Here is a 6,364-nt window from a genome sequence, read left to right as displayed (position 1 = left end):
TTATGTTCCTAATGTCATAAGTAACAGTGCCACAGGAGATAGTAAAAACAGTTTTGCTGTCAGAAAAGGAAATGAAATGAAAACAAACCTGAATGGTCCTTCACAAAGTGGTCCATCCTAGAGATTCACCAAAACCATATGTTTACCCTGAAAATCCTGATCCCAATACCATATTAAATTCCTCAAACTCAAATAGTAAAAACTGTTTTGCTGTTGAACAAAGGAGTGAGACAATGATATCAGAAAATTGTTCTGACACAGTAGGATTGCCACCAAACAAGAATGTTCAACACATATACAATCCTTTTTTAGACAAAGGTCAAACATTCCTCCTGGACCCAGATATAGCAGCCCCTGTGACAAGAATGATATAACCTTAGGAAAATCAAGTCCGCTCCGAATTGTCTCTTTCAACATTAAAGGCTTAATTCCAATAAAAACTACTTTGATGAACTTCTTGATAAACATGATATTGTACTGATACAAGAACATTGGCTTTTTAATTATGAAAAAGAATTATTGAAACAACATCATTCAGATTTTATAACTTTCTCGAGACAAATGATGATAATGAACCCTTATCTCCAATCAGTAGACCAAGAGGCCATGGAGGTATTGCAATCTTGCATAGAAAGTCCATGTCAACTATGTTTTCTCAACTTCCTGGTGGAGATAACAGAATCCAGGCTATCGAAATTTCAACCACAAAAGACCCAATATGTCTTATAAATGTATATCTCCCTCAAGAGGTACCGACAAAGGGCATGATGCTTATAGAGCAGCTTTGGACATCTTAAAAGAATTACTACTGAAATATCAAAGAACTCATTCAATTATTATCGCCGGCGATTTTAATGCTTCATTCCATAGACAATACAAGGACACCCAAGATGAACTATTTAAAAAACTTTTGTAAGGAAAATCAAATAGAGCTACCATCTAACTATCCTATAGACCATACATACCATCAAGGTGATTCAAAATCACAGATAGACTACATTCTAACAAAATCTAGAGAGATGATGACGAGTCAACTGAATATATGCAGGTGAAAATCTTAAGAGAAGGCCACAACACATCAGACCATTATCCCGTCTCCGCTGAATTTTCTGTTAGATTACAGACCGCTCAAAAACAACTGAATGGAGATATTGTGACTAAGATTAATTGGGAAAAGGTTGACAAAACAAGTTATGAACAAAATTTGAAGGAGGAACTAAAAGATAGAAAGTATCTGAACATGAGAACACCTTACGGTATTGAACAAGCTACAAACCAGCTAATTTCTGGTCTTACTAACGCTTTAAATTTGAGCTATCCCCGTAGGAAATCCAAATTTAGTAGAAAAAAGAAGATCAGCTGGTCTCCACAACTTGCTAAAGCTGTGGGTCTGTCAAAAAAGGCATTTTATCTGTGGAAAAAGGTTGGTTCACCTCCTTCGAAAAATAATATTTACAACTTGAAGAGACTAGAGACGAAACGTTCGGTCAGATCAATACAAAGGCAACAAACCGCTGACAAAAGAATTAAACTACATGAAGAAATTATGATGGCTTCAGATAGAGACAAGGATCTGTTTTTTCGACTTATTAAAACTCAACGGTCTTCTTCTTCTCAGTTCATACACACCCTTAGAACTGAAGAAAAAGAAGCATCAACTCCAAACGAGATAAATAACGTCTTCAAAGCTCACTTTGAAAAATTAGCCAAAACCAATTCAAATCCTAACTTCAACATTGGGCATGATAATCTTGTCAAGCTAGACATGGAAACCATTGTCAACATCTGTGAAAACCAAGAAATAACAATTCAACCTGTTACCTCAACAGAAATCACCAAGCGTATTTCGATATTAAAAAGAAAAAAGGCTGGGGATGTAGAAGGTTTAACTGCAGAACATCTAATTTATGGTGGAACAGAGTTGACTGAATTCCTAGTTACCTTAATTAACTCTGGATGCAGAAAAAGCATTTGACGTGGTAGACCATATACACCTATTTTGAAAATTATATCATCAAGGAATTAATGGAGCTTCATGGTTACTAATTAAGGAACTATATAACAAAACAACTACACAAGTTAAATCTCAAGGATATATCTCGGAAACATTTGTAAATGAGCAGGGAGTCAAACAAGGAGGAATTCTCTCTGCCAATTTTTACAAGGCCTTTAATAAGAATATCCTTGATACTCTTGAATCCACAAACATAGGAATTAAAATTGGAACCAATTATGTGGGTTGCGCAACGTGCGCGGATGACATAATGCTATGTGCTGGCTCAGAACATGAAGCCTCAACCCAACTCCGCATCATTGAAAACTGTACCAAAAACGATCGGGTAAAGATAAACAGCAAAAAGGCTGAAATTCTAATGATTAACAAGAAGAATAAAGATATAAATCTTCAACTTTTTAATGAAAAAATAGACGAAAAGCAAAACATTAAACATTTAGGAATTGAAAGACAAGAGAAAAATAATCCAAATGTAGAGAATAGAATTTCTGTTGCAAGAGCTACAATGTATTCCCTATTAGGTGCTGGATTACATGGAATAAATGGTATAAATCCACTATTATCGTATAAACTATGGCGGACTTATGTTATACCAAGAATGCTCTATGGAATTGAAATTCTCAACATTACTAAAACTGATATCCAAAAATTAGAAGCTTTTCAGAAAAAAACATTTAAACAAATTCTATCCTTACCACAAAGAACTGCAGATGCTGCTATCTATATCTTACTCGGAGCCGAATCTATCGAGCAACTCGTACATAAAGCTGTCATTTCCCTATTTCTAAGAATATCAAAAGATCCCAACTCAATTGAGTGTAAAATTGGAATTAGACAGCTAGCTACAAAAGATGATAAATCAAATAGTTGGTACATAAATGTGGACAAAACTCTCAAATCTTATGATCTTCCATCTGCACATGAGATTATACTAAATCCAGAGAAAAATTGGAAGCGATTGACTCATGATGTTATAGACAAAACCTGGAAAAACAGATGTACCGAATCTGCTAGAAGCAAAATCAACACTCAAATATATGGAAGTAAACAACTGGAACTTTAAAAAACCAAACTTCTGTTGGAGCAGTGTCAGAGATAATAAAAGAGATGTTAGCAAAGGGATAATAAAATCCAGGATACTTACAGGAACTTACAAAACCCAAAGTATTACCAACCGATTTGACGGAACAAAATCTGCAGAATGCAAATTGTGCATGGTAGGACCTGAGGATTATAAACATTTCCTAATCAACTGTGAAAGTCTGAATTGTGTGAGAAAAATTCATCAAAATAGACTAAAATCCCTACTAGAGGATAATCATATCCACTATTGCAGTATAATTGATTCTGATGAGGATCTTCTAGAATTATTGGTTGACTGTTCTAGGAACGACCTTATAACTGTGTCTCAGCAGAGAGACTTAGAACGAATCTGCAAAGACTGGATCTATGCATTGCATGCTAAAAGAACCCAACTTTTGGAAAACAAATGAACAATCAGTTTAGTTCTGAGCTTAAACTATAAGTGGCTGTCAGTCGTGGGAATGTAACATATAACAAGTATTATACTACTTTGTCTATATACTTAATTAATACTAGGTGATGTAGCTAAGTAATTCATAGTTAAACCATAACTAGAGCATATGAATTAATTACCCCTGTAAATAATCTTATAGACCCAAATTCTATTGACAAACTCTACTGTTTTACTTAAAACTAATTTTTACATATATTTAAACTTATTATGAAATCATACTAGTCCATAAATTTAACCAATTACTAGTAATGATTAGTAGTTCCTTTCACTTTCCTTTGCTAAGAGAAATTTAAACAACTGATAAGATATTACTTTTATCCATTTTATAATTTTAAATGTATAGTGTACATACAAGTTCCTGTTTTTAACTAATTTTTAGTTTTATCCTATTCTAACTCTGTTATAAATATTATTTTAAATTTTAACCAAATATTATTTTAAATTTTAACCAGTAGATAGGATTTTAAATAACGCAATTTTAAAAATAAACAAAATTTTTAAATGCGGTGACCCTGCAGATAGGGTGGACTTCCAGAAGAAGAAGACGTAGTCCGAATCCGAAAAAATATATTGTACAAAAATGCAGGAAAATACGTTGAATTTGTACAAATTTCAGGTCAATAACTATATATTATGTTTTTTTAATGTTACAAGTTACATATATTTTTGCCGTTTTCTCGATTTTCGTTTCATACTTTAGATTTGATTTTGATAAACTTTTTAATAATGTGGATTTTAATGGCTAGCTCTAACCATTGTATCATAAAAAAAAAACTTCCTACTAGTATTTAAAATATATATTTAACACGGTTGTATAAATCTACTTTTAAAAGCGAATATTACAGTGGCCGTCAACTTTGTGCATGCTGTCTATGCATATATTCATTCCGTAAAGCCAAACCGAAAACTCAAACAGGACAGATTTTATTCTCTTTAGAATTTTAACAGGAAAATTGTCATCAGTTTTCCAACAAGAAAATGTTATAAGGAAACTATATAGTGCATCGTTACATCAAAAATAAATTGTGTTTAATCATCCCATTTATTAACATTCGCAGTGGATAAAAAACAAGAAGCAGATCATAACTCTACTGGACTGCTTGGTTTACAAAATTCACAGGAAGCTCTATATTGAAACACAAATTTCCTTGTCTGGTTTCTATAAGAGGGCACATAGCTCTGTTAACTATAATCCGCTGGTATTACACTACACCCTTGAAACCCTACCATGCAGAAAGAGTAGTATTCAGTCGAAAACGTAAAAGTTGGTTTATCTCCCGGTCTCTCACAATTCGTCAAGAAACCTAGAGCTGTACTAAATATCATATACAAAAATATTTGGTACACTAAGAAATACACTTAACTTCGAAAGAACTCCAAGTGGTCACGAGGAGTTGACCAAGAACAATTCTCTGTTGACTACGTACTTTAGACTCCATTATGTAATAAGCATTTATTTAGTACTAATGCATGGTTGAAACTAAATGCATATAAAACGGTGTACGTCATATAAACCCTATAAAACGCAACAAACGCGACCCCATGTACTGGTTTTTGGCTAACACACGATGAAATACTTGCCACTGACGTTCTAATGATCGATGATTCAGTATTGGGCCTAACTTCACTAATATGTGTTCGTACTCTCGTACCAACCGTTACACAACTTCAACTTTGTAAAGCAATTTTATATTGATAGATATTATCATAAAATGTGTATTGAATAGTAATGACGTGTAAATCCCTTGCTCGAAAATGTCGTTTCGTTTCTGTAATCATCAAGATTATCTCAAAATATTGGGGGGGGGGGGGGGGGGAAAGAATATTTAGAAAAATGACGATTATAGAAAACATTTAGATCTGGAAAATAAGCAAAACCTTACCGTTATAATATAACGAGGCCATGTGGTTAGTACAGCAGAGCATGCAGACTGTTTATGATAAAATATGTACACAATGATTTTCAATCACTGTGCGGTAACCTATAAATGCTTATATAAGATTTTTGCAATTCAATTCAATATTTTATTTCAGTATCATCTCTCAATAACATATAATACAACATTACATTAAATGTAAAAATATATATTGCATGTATGTTGAAACAAGTTTTTTCCATATCCAATAAATCGTTTTGCTCATTTGATCACAGACACTTCTGCATGTTAAAGGGCATGACAACTATAAAACGAGTGTGGTCTGAAACCTTTTTTTTTCAATCTAATTAAAATTAAATCCTTTAATTGCTCCCGTCATGCGCGACATATCAGAACGGGAGCAATTAAAGGATTTAATTTTAATTAGATTGCCTTTTTTTTTATTGGATTTCAATTCCGGAAAGACGGCACTGGCTAACGGCTTTATATAGCAAGGATTTATATTGTAAGATATAATGTATTGCTTAAAAGGTTGAGAATGGATACGGGGAATGTGTTAAAGAGACAACAACTCGACCGAAAATAAAAAAAAAACAAAAAAAAACAAAAAAAAAAAAAAAACAGCCCAATACCACCAATGGGTCGTCAACACCAGAAAACAGGCTTCATCTGGCACCTAAACAAAAATGTGTCGAGTTCAGCAAACATGAACGTCACACAAAACTTCGAAACATGTACATGATATGAACCCGCCGGCAAAATTTTAAAATGATAACATACAAGACTATTAACAAAGACCAGTGTTTCCTAACTTAGGACAGACGCAAAAAAATGCTTTTAAGGGTAAGAACATACTTTAATTTTACTGTACTATCAGATACACCAAAGATTAAATTTCAAATATATCATGATAAACTGAAATATGACCATTATGAT

Source organism: Mytilus galloprovincialis, chromosome 7, assembly GCF_965363235.1.
Source record: "Mytilus galloprovincialis chromosome 7, xbMytGall1.hap1.1, whole genome shotgun sequence".
NCBI classification, from domain to species: domain Eukaryota; kingdom Metazoa; phylum Mollusca; class Bivalvia; order Mytilida; family Mytilidae; genus Mytilus; species Mytilus galloprovincialis.
The sequence above is the reverse complement of the archived record's forward strand: the minus strand, read 5'-3'. Positions refer to the sequence as shown.